This window comes from Saccopteryx bilineata, unplaced genomic scaffold (genome assembly GCF_036850765.1).
Source record: "Saccopteryx bilineata isolate mSacBil1 unplaced genomic scaffold, mSacBil1_pri_phased_curated manual_scaffold_19, whole genome shotgun sequence".
Lineage (NCBI taxonomy): Eukaryota > Metazoa > Chordata > Mammalia > Chiroptera > Emballonuridae > Saccopteryx > Saccopteryx bilineata.
This window is the reverse complement of record NW_027095445.1, coordinates 112,190-128,434: the sequence shown is the minus strand read 5'-3', so window position 1 is coordinate 128,434 and position 16,245 is coordinate 112,190. Positions and strand designations below refer to the sequence as shown.

The 16,245-nt window shown below is 37.9% G+C and overlaps 1 non-coding gene across 1 annotated transcript; it reads right to left on the bottom strand.

Annotated features, from left to right (window-relative positions):
• Nucleotides 1-10,355: 10,355 nt before the first annotated feature.
• Nucleotides 10,356-10,488, bottom strand: LOC136318243 (small nucleolar RNA SNORA5). Its single transcript, XR_010728035.1, has one exon. It is a non-coding gene; the product is annotated as a small nucleolar RNA SNORA5 (small nucleolar RNA).
• Between the last annotated feature and the right edge of the window lie 5,757 nt (nucleotides 10,489-16,245).

The following is a 16,245-nucleotide window of genomic DNA, read 5'->3' as shown; positions in this document are numbered from 1 at the left end:
TGACATTTGTCCCCACCTGCTCCCTCTGCCTGTCCCAGAACACTAGCACTCAGGAGTGACAGATCAGCTTATGATTTTACATTTATATGTGCCATCTAAGTGTTAGTGGATGATGGTTTGAATGATTCACTATATAGATAAGCCTTCAATATTTGAAAGTTAATATTATATTAATATGAATAGCAATTATCATAAAACATTTTGATCTTGTGATACTTATGTAATCAAAGGAAACAGGGTGTAGTAACCCGACTGTGAGGTTAAAGATTAGAAAATAAAGCTTAAATGACAACACAAATTAAAATCCTAGTTCATTGACTATCATAGCTAGTATTAAAAAGTTTAAAGAGAATACATTTTAACCTTTTATGTTATACAGTCGAGAAAACTGAAACCCAGAGATGTGGTTAAAAGAAAACTCATGATCAGTGCCCATGTCCCTGAGTGTCTGGTTTTCACTTGTGTGTGACATTTCCTGTCCAAAAGATGTTGAGCAGCTGGCCATCAGTCTGAACACTACACACAGCTGCATTAAATGACCTCTCTCTGTTCTTGTTGCATGAGGAGCTGTTCTTCAGATTCCCTACTCCTTTCCCAGGTAAGGACCCAACAGTGTGGGATTCTGAGTGCCAGGTTCTGAGGATGTGTTTTCCAGATGTGTCTGTAAAACTCTAGTTACCACAGGGGGCTGAGGACCTTCTGGGACCCTCACCACAGAGCTCTGCATAATGGCCAGCAGTCTCAGGAACGCCCAACTCATAGCCTCAGGGATGGATCTGTCATGGGACATGCCTAGGAGCTAAGTAAACAGGTCCTACTGAATAAACCCACTCTGCACTCCCACCTGGCTAAGACTGGATCATGTGCCTGGTACCTTGGGAATTTCAGTGATGTTCAGTGTCAGCCACATCAGGACCAGATCTCAGCCAACCTGACGGGCACAGTGAACACCCCACCAAAAAACTATTAGAAACAAACAAATACAATCAAGTGACAGTCAAGTCCACTGCAATCTGTATGCCAACAGAAGGACTTCAGAAAATGAATTGAAAAAACAATACTTTTTACAATTGTAACAACAACAACAACAACAAAAGTATCTAGGAATAAACAAAGGTTGTGAAGGACTTGTATACTAAAAACTACAAAGCATTATTAAAATGAAAAAGATAAAATGAAATATAAAAATAGTCCATTTTTATGGATTGGATGAATCAATGTAGTTAAAATGTCCAATTACTCAAAGTGTTGTATAAATTTAATACAATCCCCATCAAAATCCCAAAGTAATTTTTAAAATAAACATAACAAAAAATATCACCAGATTTGTATAGAATCACAGAAGAACCCAAATAACCAAAGCAACCCTGAGGAAAAAAATAAAGCCAGAAGTATCATACTACCTGATTTCAAATTATACTACAGAGCTGTGACAATAAAAATATTATGGTATTGGCAAAAAAACAGATATACAGACCAACGGAACAGTATCAAGAGCCCAGGAATGAAAGAAAGCTTTTTCTATAAATGGAGCTGGGAAAATTGGAAAGCCACATGCAAATAAATGAAACTTGATTATATATAGATTTTCCCATGCACAAAAATTAATTCAGAATGGATCAAAGACCTAAACATAGGTACTAAACATGGATCTTGGCTGTAGGGAATATTTTATGAATTTTATGACCCCATAGGCAAGGGATGTAAAGGCAAAACAATGAATGGGACTATATCAAACTAAAAAACTTCTGCACAGCAAAAGAAATTGACAACAAAACCAAAAGGCAGCCAACAAAATGAGATATTTACAAACAGCTCCAATAAGGAGTTAATATCCAAAATATATAAAGAACACACAAAGCTCAACAACAAGCAAGCAAATAATCCGATTAAAAAATGAGGAGAGGACCTGAAGAGACAACAGATTTTTATGTCTCCCAAGAAGACATGCAAATGGCCAACAGATACATGAAAAGACGCTCATCTTCACTAACTATTAAGGAAAGGCAAATTGAAATTACAATGACATACCACCTCACACTTGTTAAATTGGCTATTATGAACAAGACAGTGAATAAATGTTGGAAAGCCTGTGGAGAAAAAGGAGCCCTCATTCAATGATGGTGGGAATGTAAACTGGTACAATCATTATGGAAAATAAAATGGTGGTTTCTCAAAAAATTAAGGCTAGAACTACCATATGATCCAGCAATTCCTTTCCTAAGAATCTACCTAAAAAACTTGAAAACACTGGCACACAAAGACACATACACCCCCATGTTCACCACAGCATTATTCACAGTGGACAAAACATGGAAACAACTAAAGTGTCCATCAGTAGAGAATAGGATAAAGAAGATGTGGTGCATTTATACAATGGAATACTACTCAGCAATAAGAAATGATGACGTATTTCCATTTATGCCAACATGGATACGCCTTGTGAACATTATATGAAGTGAAATAAGTAAATCAGAAAAAGCTAAGAACTATATGATATTACACATAGGTGGGATATAAAACTGAGACTCATGGCCATAGATAAAAGTGAGGCGGTTACCAGGGGGAGAAGGTTGAGAGAGTGGGGATTGGAAGGGAGAGGAGTAAAGAGGGACAAATATACGGTGATGGAAAGTGGTTTGACTCTGGATGATGGACACACAACTCAATCAACAGTTCAGATATTACAGATATGTTCACCTGAAACCTGTGTACTCTTATTGACCAATGTCACTCCATTAAATTTGATTAAAAAAAAGAACTTTCCTTCATCCATTGCTACCCTTTTTCTCCGTTTCAGCCCCTGAGACCCAGTCTTTGTTAGGCTAGATTTCATCATGCTTTTTGGTGTGTGCTGGACCTCCTACACATCGTCCTTCACACTCCAATTTCTGGGGCTACCAGCCCTGGAGGCCTTCTGTAGGACAGAGGCAGAGGGAGCTGGTGGGTGCTCAGCACCTCGTCCAAGACAGCTGGGGGCCGATCGGCATGCTGCAGGTGTTCAGGGTGTCTGGTGCCCTTGAAGTCCATCTGTAAGTCCCATGTCACTGAGCCTGCCTTCCCAGGTCCTGCTGAAAAGGGGAACCCACTTTGACCCTGCTGCCCACCTTGTGTCATGCCTCTGGCCTTCTCCCACGCCGTGTGGTTACTGTTCCTTCTCTTATACCTGGAATGTAGGCTTCTCCAGGACTGGAGTTTAGTCTCCCTCCTCCTCTGGCATGCCTAGAGGAGGGCCCGTGTGGAGCAGACTGTGATGTGGTGTACTTTTTTCCTCATCCTTCCCTCTGTTTATCCATCCCACATGTGTCTGTTGAGAACAGTGCTCCAGACAACAGCTGCAGGCCATGGAGAGAAAGGTGCCCGCTTGGTCAGGGGGGAAGTGGATGTCTGAGAGATTCCGAGATGGAGAACCCCCCACTGTGTGGTGGGGGAGGACACCACGCATTCTGTCTGTTATTCTAAGTGCTTGGGAAGCCCAGGGGTCTTGGAGGCCTGGAAGTGAGAGAATTGTATTTTATTTTTCAAGTTCACCTTGGACTGTTGTGGAGAGGAGGCCTAGGAAGACGAGCTGGATGGAGGGAAGCTTATGTCAGAACCAACGCCTTTGGGGAAGACCCAGTGGTGCTGGTACCCGGAGTCGCTCTAGCTCAGCCTCTGCCTTCTCGCCAGGCCCTGTCCACCTGCTGTGTTCCTGGGGCCTGGACCACGCATGAGGCTTGGGTTTGCTGGGGGACCACTGTGGCAACATGGGGGGGGATAGGATGAGCTCTGGCCTGTTTTAGTGGAGCATTGGGGTGGGACTTGGGTGGTAGCCACACCAGTGCAGGGACAGGACAGTAATAAACTTGGTCTCACCTGGGGCAATGCATAAGGGTGACTTTTTTAGCTTCTCACAATGTTTCACTCAGCCAACTTCTGCACTATTGTTTACTGATCAGGTTGCCTGCTACATAAGACATACAACTTTAGAAACAAAGTTGTAATTTGTAACATTTGAGATTTAATGTAAATAGGCATGCATGAAGTATAAATATAATTCTAAGTAAGTCATAACATTTTTAATTTGCAGTTATTATAGTAGACTATATTAAATCATGCACTATGAAAGCATAACCAGGAGCCAGTATATCAAGTCATATATGTAGATAGTTTATGTTTTACAACATATAGTATATATTTAATTGTGCCATTTCTTTTTGTTTTTATTTTTTATTCAAAGTACCATGACACAAACATGCAGGGCATGTTGTAGGAGCTGAGCAGCTACATAGAGCAGCAGCTGGACACAGGCAGCAACAACCAGCTGCTTCTGTACAAGCTCAGCCACGTCGTCCAAGTGGGTAAAGTCCTCGCGGTCCCCCAGGGTGGAAACCAGAGCCTGGAGTCCTTGTCTCACTGCAGGAAAGGGCCCAGACAGTGTCCTTGCCCAGTCACATGAGCATCATTCAGGTACTGCTATTCTTGGGTTAAAGGTAAGGTGAAAATATTTTATTATGAAACTACCAGAACACCAAAAAATGTATCTGCCTGATGTTTAAATGGAATATACTATGTCTTCTAGTTAAATCCTGGGTTTTTTTATATAGTTTTAGTGAACTAAATTACATTTACACAAGAAATTATTAATTTGTAAGGAAGAAGAATTTTAAATTGACCTCTTTGTATATGATTATCACCATTTTACTGGCAAAAAGGCTTTGGCAAAGACAGGCCAGACCTCTTACGAAGGCCACACAGGTCAGAAGGGGGTAAGCCACCTTCAGTTGGGGCGACTCCTCCAAGATTCAGTCTACTGACTGCCCTGGTCACTGCCGTTAGATGGCCCTGAAGCCGTTTCGGAAAAGCCAAACTGTGTCGTCCTCAGTGATGACATGCCAAGGTACATAATTCTTCTTGGTTGGTGCTTATATTGGTCACTCAATATTATGAATATCAATTCCAGTGCTTTTAATACTTTAACAATTAAATACAATTATCAAATTTTAAAAATATTTTTAATACTGATTTTAATGTTTGACAAATGTTATTAAACAAGTACACGGAGGACTATATTATTTGAGGATGTCACATCTTAAAATTTGCAATAGCTGATGAATGTGAATGAAAATACTCTAATTATGTAACTGAGCGAAGCAGTAAGCCACTCTGTTTCGCGTGCTGCCACTCTGTTCCACGTGCTGTGCGGCTCGAGTGACGTTTGTTCACAGACCACTGAGAAGGCTCCCGCAGAGCTCAACCTGGAGAGCCTGCCCTGTTCTCTTCTATTCACCACGTTTCTTCCTCTGTTACCTGACAGCCACCAAAGCCGATGGAGTCACACTGTATTTCCGTGGTGAGTGCAACAATGTAAGTATCAACAATTAGGGTTGTTTGCTTTTTTTGTGCTCTACTTAGGAAAATATTATAAGCTTGTAATAAAAGATACTATGTTAACAACTTGATAACATTGTAATTAAGTACTGGAAAGTCATCTTGTATTTGGTTTCTATATGTGGTTATTACCAGCCCATAATCTTACCAAAATGGAAACATTTAGGCATAAAATCTTGTAATTTATCAGTTGTTTTGATTTCGGTTTGTTGTGTGCTATTTTGCAAATGGCATTTTTAGATTTACAGTTTTGCACAGAAGTTGTTTCATCATGGCAGACAGACTGTGTCCCTTCTGTACATAATCTGCAGTAAAATAAAATGAGAACAAAAATTCAGCACTTTCCAAATGTGATTGTTTTTTAGGTTTGTTGAAGATGATTCAAAGTTGTGGGACAGAGTTACTAAGAAGTCTAGCTCTCTGAGTGGCGATAGTCATGGTTCAGATGCTTTAGTGGTGGGGGCCCCTCAGGGATGCCTTTTCCCATCTGCCGTGGTACAGGCCTGACCCTGTGCTGCTGGTTACCTGACAGAGCACAGCCCACTGCCACCTGCAGCCTGTGGAGGCATGTTCCCAGCTGTCTCAGGGTGCAGTGCAGGCAGTTCCTCAGCCTGGGCGCAGTGACGATCTTGAATACGGTCCTGCACCTGCCTAGGCACATTGCACTGGCACAGCCCCTCAGGAGAGAGAACCCTTCTTTCAGAGAAACTCTGTTTCAGAGCTTGCAAAGAGAAGTAGAGCTTCCCAGTGAATAGCTTTTCAAAGGAGTTTGATTTTGGAGTTAGAATATGTGAGTGCAGTCTGCAACTTTGTGACTTGGATGAGTCTTAAACTTTCTAAAAGTTAATTTAATCTCCACTGCTGAAATATTATGTCATCAATGTTCTTCATTCTGCAAACCATTTCAAACACCTGCTGTGTAGCAAAAATTGCTAAATTACTGAGCATATGATGATAAATAATGAGTCATTTCTGCCATCAAAGAATGTGCAAGCAGTACGGGGGAGTTGAGGAATCCACACTAAGTCAGAGCATGTGGTGTGAAGAGCAGGCAGGGAGGGGTCCGGGGAGGGGGGGTGCGGGGTGGGGGGGCCGAGGGAGGGACCACGGTGCCCAGGGACCTGCTTTGGATGCGTGCTGGGGAATCACATTAAAAGAAGCCTGTATGATCAGCCCTCTTTGGGCAGAGCCTGGAAGCCCACCCACTCAGTAGATAAGTAGGGAAAATAAAGGACTTCTAGGAAGAAGCAGCGATCTCTGAGAAATGGTGAGCCCAGAAAGGAAGCAGGGGTCTGTGTCCTGACCAGAGCAGCATCTGACCTAGCTGTCCACAGTCCTCTGGAGATGCTTGTTGGACAAAACTCTTTTGTGTGGTTAAGATTTTGTTAATTCAACTTATGTTTTTAGTTTTTCTTTTTTCGTAGCTGGTCACATACTCCAGCTAATTGATATGTAACAAACTTCATAAAGTCATCATTGCAGTTTTTTTGTGTTATCCATAGTAGCTGTTTGTAAAAGCGGAAGACCTCGTAGGCTCTAATCATATTTAAAAGAATTTAAAACATAAAGTAAGTCCATAGATTGCATTTCATCTGTTGGTTTTGGAAGCCAGTTGGAGCCAGTGGTTTACAATTATTGTGTGACTTTTTCAGTTGTTCAGTAAACTTTATTAAGTTTACTCTCAAGAATTCTGCAGAGTTACTTTTCTAATTCGGGTTCTGGGTGGGAGTGTGGGCTGGTGTGGGCTGGTTGCTCATGCCATTTGCATGGGTCTGCATTCACTTACCAGCTAATGCCATCTGCTGTCTGTAGGAAAAATAATAGTACACCTCAATCATTTTTTCATCTTAAAAATATTTCTAAGATTTAATTGGTTATGAGTTAAAGCCTTTTCATAAAAATGAAGCTTCGTGAGTAAAGTGATCTTTGAACTGTGTGTGGAAAGGAAGATGAGAACCGGTGTTGACCAAGTGAGACACAAGTAACTGCTGTTCATGGACCCACGTTCCCACTTCACTATAAAATTGTTTTTAAAAAAAACTGTGAGTCTGTTCCACTTTACACCACATCTTTCTTTTTTAATTTGCTCTTTACTTATTTCAATGCTGTTTTATTCCCTTGTTGAGCCAGCTGACTGGCTGTGATAATGATTACCAATCTTCTCTCTATAAGGTTACTTAACTTTAGAAATATGTAAGAAAATTTGTGGTTACTATAAAATATTGGTTCCTGCATTTAGTTTCTCTGAAAAATTGGAAAGCTAACTGTCACCCTGCTGCAGTTGGAAGTGGCAGACTGAGGTCTGTCACCACAGAGCAGCTTCCAGTGGGAGTGAGTGTCACTTGTCAGGCTGCACGCCCGAGCGCAGGAACTTCCACTCTGGAGAGGGCAGTGCTAGTTAGGACTGAAGCTTTGAAACACTTCTTTGCATTCGGTTGTAGTTTTTTATTTCTAGTCTCTGAAAAGTGTTTGTGCTAGTAGAAGTTTCTTTGTTTTTTTAAGGATGCATACTTTATTTCTTTTTTTTTCTAATTTTTATTAATTTTAATTTATTGTGTTAACATGGCTTCAAGTGTCCCATTTAATATAACTCCTACCCCCTTGTCCCCCATTAACCCCCTTTACTCTTCTTTGCCCCCTCCCTCAAGCTCCATCTCCCCTTCCCTCTGATATTTTCTGTCCTGTAACCTGTATCTCTGTGTTATGTATAATACAGATTCATGAATCCCTTTACCTTCTCTGACCCCATCCCCTCATCCCCCTTCCCTCTGACTGCTGTCCTTCTGGCCTGTGACCCTGCCTCTGTCTCTATTTTGTTCCTCAGTTCATTTTGTTCATTACATTCCACATATAAGTAAGGTCATATGACTCTTTTCTTTCTCTGCCTGGCTTATTTCACTTAGCATAATAATCTCCAGGTCCATCCATGTTGTCACAAAAGGTAAGATTTCCTTCTTTTACGCAACTATGTAGTATTCCATTGTGTATATATACCAGTGCTTTTTCATCCACTCGTACACTGACAAACATTTGGGCTGTTTCCAGATCTTCATTGTTGTGAAAAATGCTGCAATAAACATGGAGGTGCATTTCTTCTTTTGAATCAGTGATTTGGTGTTCTTAGGATATATTCCTAAAAGTGGGATGGCTGGGTCAAAAGGCAGTTTGATTTTTAATTTTTTGAGGAATCACCATACTGTTTTCCACAGAGGCTGCTCAAGTCTGCATTCCTATAAGCACTGTAGAAGGGTACCCTTTTCTCCACATTCTTGCCAGTACTTATTCTGTGTTGTTTTGTTGATGACTGCCATTCTGACTGGTGTGAGATGATATCTCATTGTGGTTTTAATTTGCATTTCTCTAATGATTAGTGAGGTTGAGCATTTTTTATACACCTATTGGCCATCTGTATGTCCTCTTTGGAGAAGTATCTATTCATTTCTTTTGCCCATTTTTTGATTAGACTGTTTGTCTTTCTGGTGTTGAGATTTACAAGTTCTTTATAAATTTTGGTTATTAACCCCTTATCAGACATACTGTCAAATGTGTTCTCCCATTGTGTAGTTTGTCTTTTTATTCTGTTCTTATTGTCTTTGGCCATGCAAAAGCTTTTTAGTTTGATATAGTCCCATTTGTTTATCCTGTCTTTTATTTCACTTGCCTGTGGATATAAATTGCAAATATATCACTGCGAGAGATATTGGAGAGCTCACTTCCTATGTTTTCTTCTAAGATGCTTATGGTTTCACGCCTTACATTTAAGTCTTTTATCCATTTTGAGTTTATTTTTGTGAATGGTTTAAGCTGGTGGTCTAGTTTCATTTTTTTTTTTTTTGCAGTTGCTGTCCAATTTTCCCAACACCATTTGTTAAAGAGACTGTCTTTACTCCATTGTATGCCCTTACTTCTGTTGTCAAATATCAGTTGTCCATAGAGCTATGGGTTTATTTGGGTTCTTCATTCTGTTCCATTGATCTATGTGCCTATTCTTATGCCAGTACCACGCTGTTTTGAGTACAATGGCCTTGTAGTATAGCTTGATATCAGGAAGTGTTATACCTCTCTCTTTATTCTTGTATTTTTAAGATTGCTGAGGCTACTCGTGGTCTCTTTTGGTTCCATATAAATTTTTGGAATATGTGTTCTATATCTTTAAAGTATGTCATTGGTATTTTAATTAGTATTGCACTGAGTTAATAAATTGCTTTGGACAATATAAACATTTTAATGATGTATATTCTTCCTAACCATGAGCACAGTATATGCTTCTACTTGTATGTATCTTCCTCAGTTTATTTTATGAAAATTTTATAATTTTTTTGAGTACAAGTCTTTAGTCTCCCTGGTTAAATGTACTCCTAGGTACTATATTTTTTGGTTGTAATAGTGAAGGGGATTGTTTCCTTAATTTCTATTTCTGACTGTTCATTGTTGGTTTATAAAAATGCCTCTGATTTCTGAGTATTAATTTTGTATCCTGCCACTTTGCTGAATTCATTTATCAGGTCCAGTGGTTTTCTGACTGAGACTTTAGGATTTTCTATATACAATATCATATCATCTGCAAATAATGATAGCTTTACTTCTTTTTTTCCAACTTGAATGTCTTTTATTTCTTCTTCTTGTCTGATTGCTGTTGCTAGGACTTCCAGGACTATGTTGAATAAGAGTGGTGAAAGGGGCACCCCTGCCTTGTTACTGATCTTAAGGGGATTTTTTAAAATTTTTGCCCATTGAGTATGATGTTGACTGTGGGATTGTCATAGATGGCTTTTATCATGTTGAGGTATGTTTCCTGTATTCCCACTGTGCTGTGAGTTTTTATTATGAATGGGTGCTAGATTTTATAAAATGTTTTTTTCTGCATCTATTAAAATTATCATGTGGTTTTTCTCCATAATTTTGTTTATGCGATGAATCACATTAATTGATTTGCAAATATTGTACCAGCCTTGCCTCCCAAGAATAAATCCCACTTATTTTTCCCACGTCCACAGCTAAACTTATCCCAGGTGCCAGAGCAGGAACCCAGAGCCCATGAGCGGTGGAGCTTGCTGTAGCAGCCATCTGGGCCAGCCCCTGTTAGGGGGGGATCAGGGGCTGAATTTGACTTGATCATGGTGTATGATTTTTTCCATATATTGTTGGATCATCAGGGATATTGATCTATTATTTTCTTTCTTTGTGTTGTCTTTGCCTGGTTTTAAAATCAGAATTATGCTCACCTCATAAAAGAAACTTGGAAGTCTTCCTTCCTCTTGAATATTTTTTTTCAATTTTGAAATAATTTTATTTTTTTTAATGGGGTGACATCAATAAATCAGGTTACATATATTCAAAGATCAACAAGTCCAGGTTATCTTGTCTTTCAATTATGTTGCATACCCATCACCCAAAGTCAGATTGTCCTCTGTCACCTTCTATCTAGTTTTCTTTGTGCCCCTCCCCCTCCCCCTTTCCCTCTCCCTTTCCCCCTCCCCCCGTAACCACCACACTCTTATCAATGTCTCTTAGTTTCACTTTTATGTCCCACCTACGTATGGAATAATGCAGTTCCTGGTTTTTTCTGATTTACTTATTTCACTTCGTATCATGTTATCAAGATCCCACCATTTTGCTGTAAATGTTCCGATGTCATCATTTCTTATGGCTGAGTAGTATTCCATAGTGTATATGTGCCACATCTTCTTTATCCAGTCATCTATTGATGGGATTTTTGGTTGTTTCCATGTCCTGGCCACTGTGAACAATGCTGCAATGAACATGGGGCTGCATGTGTCTTTACGTATCAATGTTTCTGAGTTTTTGGGGTATATACCCAGTAGAGGGATTGCTGGGTCATAAGGTAGTTCTATTTTCAGTTTTTTGAGGAACCACCATACTTTCTTCCATAATGGTTGTACTACTTTACATTCCCACCAACAGTGGATGAGGGTTCCTTTTTCTCCACAGCCTCTCCAACATTTGCTATTACCTGTCTTGTTAATAATAGCTAATCGAACAGGTGTGAGGTGGTATCTCATTGCTGTTTTGATTTGCATTTCTCTAATAACTAAAGAAGATGAGCATCTTTTCATATATCTGTTGGCCATTTGTACTTCCTCCTGGGAGAAGTGTCTGTTCATGTCCTCTTCCCATTTTTTTATTGGATTGTTTGTTTGTTTGTTGTTGAGTTTTATGAGTTCTTTGTATATTTTGGATATTAGGCAATTATCTGAGCTGTTGTTTGAAAATATCATTTCCCATTTAGTTGGCTTTCTGTTTATTTTGTTATCAGTTTCTCTTGCTGAGCAAAAACTTCTTAGTCTGATGTAGTCCCATTCATTAATTTTTGCCTTCACTTCTCTTGCCATTGGAGTCAAATTCATAAAATGCTCTTTAAAACCCAGGTCCATGAGTTTAGTACCTATGTCTTCTTCTATGTACTTTATTGTTTCAGGTCTTATGTTTAGATCTTTGATCCATTTTGAGTTAATTTTAGTACAGGGGGACAAACTGTAGTCCAGTTTCATTCTTTTGCATGTGGCTTTCCAGTTTTCCCAGCACCATTTATTGAAGAGGCTTTCTTTTCTCCATTGTATGTTGTTGGCCCCTTTATCAAAAATTATTTGATGATTTATATGTGGTTTTATTTCTGGACTTTCAATTCTGTTCCGTTGGTCTGAGTGTCTATTTTTCTAGCAATACCATGCTGTTTTGATTGTCGTGGCCCTATAATAGAGTTTGAAGTCAGGTATTGTAATGCCCCCAGCTTCATTCTTTTTCTTTAGGATTGCTTTGGCTATTCGGGGTTTTTTATAGTTCCATATAAATCTGATGATTTTTTGCTCTATTTCTTTAAAAAATGTCATTGGAATTTTGATGGGAATTGCATTAAATTTGTATATTGCTTTCGGTAATATAGCCATCTTGATTATATTTATTCTTCCTAACCAAGAACAAGGAATATTCTTCCATCTCATTATGTCTTTCTCAATTTCTCTTAACAATGGTTTATAGTTTTAATTATATAAGTCCTTTACATTCTTTGTTATGTTTATTCCTAAGTATTTTATTTTTTTTGTTGCAATTGTGAAGGGGATTATTCTTTTGAGTTCATTCTCAATTGTTTCATTGTTGACATATAGAAAGGCTATTGACTTCTGTATGTTAATTTTGTATCCTGCGACCTTACTGTATTGGCTTATTGTTTCTAGAAGTCTTTTTGTGGATTCTTTGGGATTTTCGATGTATAGGATCATATCATCAGCAAAAAGTGATACCTTTACTTCTTCTTTTCTGATATGGATGCCTTTTATTTCTTTGTCTTGTCTGATTGCTCTGGCTAGAACCTCTAGTACCACATTAAATAAGAGTGGAGAGAGTGGACAACCCTGTCTTGTTCCTGATTTAAGGGGGAAAGCCTTCAGTTTTGTGCCATTTAATATGATGTTAGCTGATGGTTTATCATATATGGCCTTTATCATGTTGAGATATTTTCCTTCTATACCCATTTTGTTGAGAGTCTTAAACATAAAATTGTGTTGTATTTTATCAAAAGCCTTTTCTGCATCTATTGATAAGATCATGTGGTTTTTGTTCTTTGTTTTGTTGATATGGTGTATTATGTTAACCGTTTTACGTATGTTGAACCATCCTTGAGATTCTGGGATGAATCCCACTTGATCGTGATGTATTATTTTTTTAATATGTTGTTGTATTTGATTTGCTAGTATTTTGTTTAGTATTTTAGCATCTGTATTCATTAGAGATATTGGTCTGTAGTTTTCTTTTTTTGTGCCATCCTTGCCTGGTTTTGGTATGAGGGTTATGTTGGCCTCATAAAATGTGTTTGGAAGTATTGCTTCTTCTTCAATTTTTTGGAAGACTTTGAGTAGAATAGGAACCAAGTCTTCTTTGAATGTTTGATAAAATTCACTGGTATAGCCATCAGGTCCTGGACTTTTATTTTTGGGGAGGTTTTTAATGGTTTTTTCTATTTCTTCTCTACTTATAGGTCTGTTTAGGCTTTCTGCTTCTTCTTGATTCAGTCTAGGAAGGTTGTATTGTTCTAGGAATTTATCCATTTCTTCTAGATTGTTGAATTTAGTGGCATAAAGTTTTTCATAATATTCTACAATAATTCTTTGTATATCTACGGTGTCTGTGGTGATTTCTCCTCTTTCATTTTGGATTTTGTTTATATGAATTCTTTCTCTTTTTTCCTTGGTAAGTCTTGCCAAGGGTTTGTCAATTTTATTGATCTTTTCAAAGAACCAGCTCTTTGTTCTATTAATTTTTTCTATAGTTTTACTGTTCTCTATTTCATTTATTTCTGCTCTGATTTTTTATTATCTCCTTTCTTCGGCTAGTTTTGTGTTGTTTTTGTTCTTCTTTTTCTAGTTCCTTAAGGTGTGAAGTTAAGTGGTTCACTTGTGCTCTCTCTTGTTTGTTCATATATGCCTGAAGTGATATGAACTTCCCTCTTATCACTGCTTTTGCTGCATCCCATAGATTCTGATATGTCGTATTGTCATTTTCATTAGTCTGTATATATCTTTTGATCTCTGCACTTATTGCTTCTTTGACCCATTCATTCTTTAAAAGTATGTTGTTTAGTTTCCACATTTTTGTGGAATTTTTTTCCTCCTTTTTGCAGTTGAATTCTAGTTTCAAGGCTTTATGATCAGAAAATATGCTTGGTACAACTTTGATTTTCTGAATTTGCTGATGTTGTTTTTGTGGCCCAACATATGGTCAATTCTTGAGAATGTTCCATGTACACTGGAGAAAAATGTATACTCAGTCACTTTGGGATGAAATGTCCTGTAGATGTCTATCATATCCAGGTGCTCTAGTGTTTTGTTTAAGGCCACTATATCTTTGTTGATTCTCTGTTTGGATGACCGATCTAGAGCCGTCAGCGGTGTATTGAGGTCTCCAAGTATGATTGTATTTTTGTCAGTTTTTGTTTTAAGGTCAATAAGTAGCTGTCTTGTATATTTTGGTGCTCCTTGGTTTGGTGCATATATATTAAGAATTGTTATGTCTTCTTGATTCAGTGTCCCCTTAGCCATTATGAAATGGCCATTTTTGTCTCTGAGTAATTTTGTTGTCTTGTAGTCAGCATTATCAGATATGAGTATTGCTACGCCTGCTTTTTTTTGGATGTTATTTGCTTGGAGTATTGTTTTCCAGCCTTTCACTTTGAGTTTGTTTTTATCCTTGTTACTTAGATGAGTTTCCTGTAGGCAGCATAGAGTTGGATTTTCTTTTTTAATCCATTCTGCTACTCTGTGTGTTTTTATTGGTGAGTTTAATCCGTTTACATTTAGTGTACTTATTGACACTTGTGAGTTCCCTATTGCCATTTTATAGATTGCTTTCTGTTAGTTTTGTGTCTTGTTTGATCCTTCTCTTTCATTTTTTTATCTTTTGTTTTTATTTGGTTGTATTCCATACATCTTTCCACTGTTGCTATCCTTTTTATCTCATGTGCTTCTGTGGTGGTTTTTTCAATGGTGGTTACCTTTAGGTAATGAAAAGGGTTCCTACCTTGTTCATTGTAGCACACTATTTTGTGAGTACTTTTGCACTCCATCGTCCTTTGCTACTGTTAATCTCCATCCTCTCCCCCCTTTCTTTTTGTTATTGTCACAGTTTAAATTTGGTTTTATTGTGTTCTTCTTGGAGTTTTTACTTGTGGCTTTATTTTTTTTTGTTCTTTGTATCTGATTGTAGAACCCCCTTTAGTAATTCCTGGAGTGGGGGTTTTCTGATGATAAATTCCCTCATCTTTTCTGTATCTGTGAATGTTTTTATTTCTCCTTCATATTTGAAGGATAGCTTTGATGGGTATAGTATTCGTGGCTGAAAGTTCCTCTCTTTCAGGACTTTAAATATTGGGGTCCACTCTCTTCTAGCTTGTAGAGTTTCTGCTGAGAAATCTGATGATAATCTAATGGGCCTTCCTTTATATGTTGTATTCTTCTTTTCCCTGGCTGCCTTGAGAATTTTTTCTTTGCCATTGGTTTGTGCCAATTTCATTATGATGTGCCTTGGAGTAGGTTTGTTGGGGTTAAGAAAACTCGGAGTTCTGTTTGCTTCATGAATTTGAGGCTTTAGTTCTTTCCACAGGCTTGGGAAGTTCTCATCTATTATTTGTTTGAGTATGTTCTCCATTCCATTTTCTCTCTCTTCTCCCTCTGATATACCTATTATTCTTATGTTATTCTTTCTGATGGAGTCAGATAATTCTTGTAGGGCTATCTCATTTTTTTTTAATTTTTGAATCTCTTTCTTCCTCTCTCTGTTGTGCCTCAAGTTGCTTGTCTTCTATTTCACTAATCCTCTCTTCTATCTGACCTGTTCTATTAGCCAAGATTGTTACCTCGTTTTTCAGCTCGTGAATTGAGTTTTTCATCTCTGTTTGATTTGTTTTTATAGTTTCAATTTCCTTGGACATATATTCTTTGTGTTCATTGAGTTGTTTTCTGAGCTTCCTAAATTGCCTTTCTGTGTTTTCTTGTATATCTCTGAGTATTTTTAGGATTTCTATCTTGAATTCTCTGTCATTTAACTCCAAGGTTTCCAATATATTAAATTTTTTCTCCATAGATTTTTCCTCTTTTATCTGTGTTACCTCTCTTTCTTTTGTATCCATGATATTCGATTTTCTCTTCCTTAATGGCATCTGAGGGTGGTTTTGTTGATAGTATTAATGAGATTTAATAAAAAATAAAAAGTTAAAAAAATAAAAAAGTGAAAAAAGTTGTTTTTTTTAAAAAATTAATAATGAAATAAAGAAAAATAAAATAAAATAAAAATTTAAAAAAAGGAAATTATTCCCTCCCTCCTTTTTTTTCTGTCCTCTCCTCTCCCCTCTTTCTTGAGAAA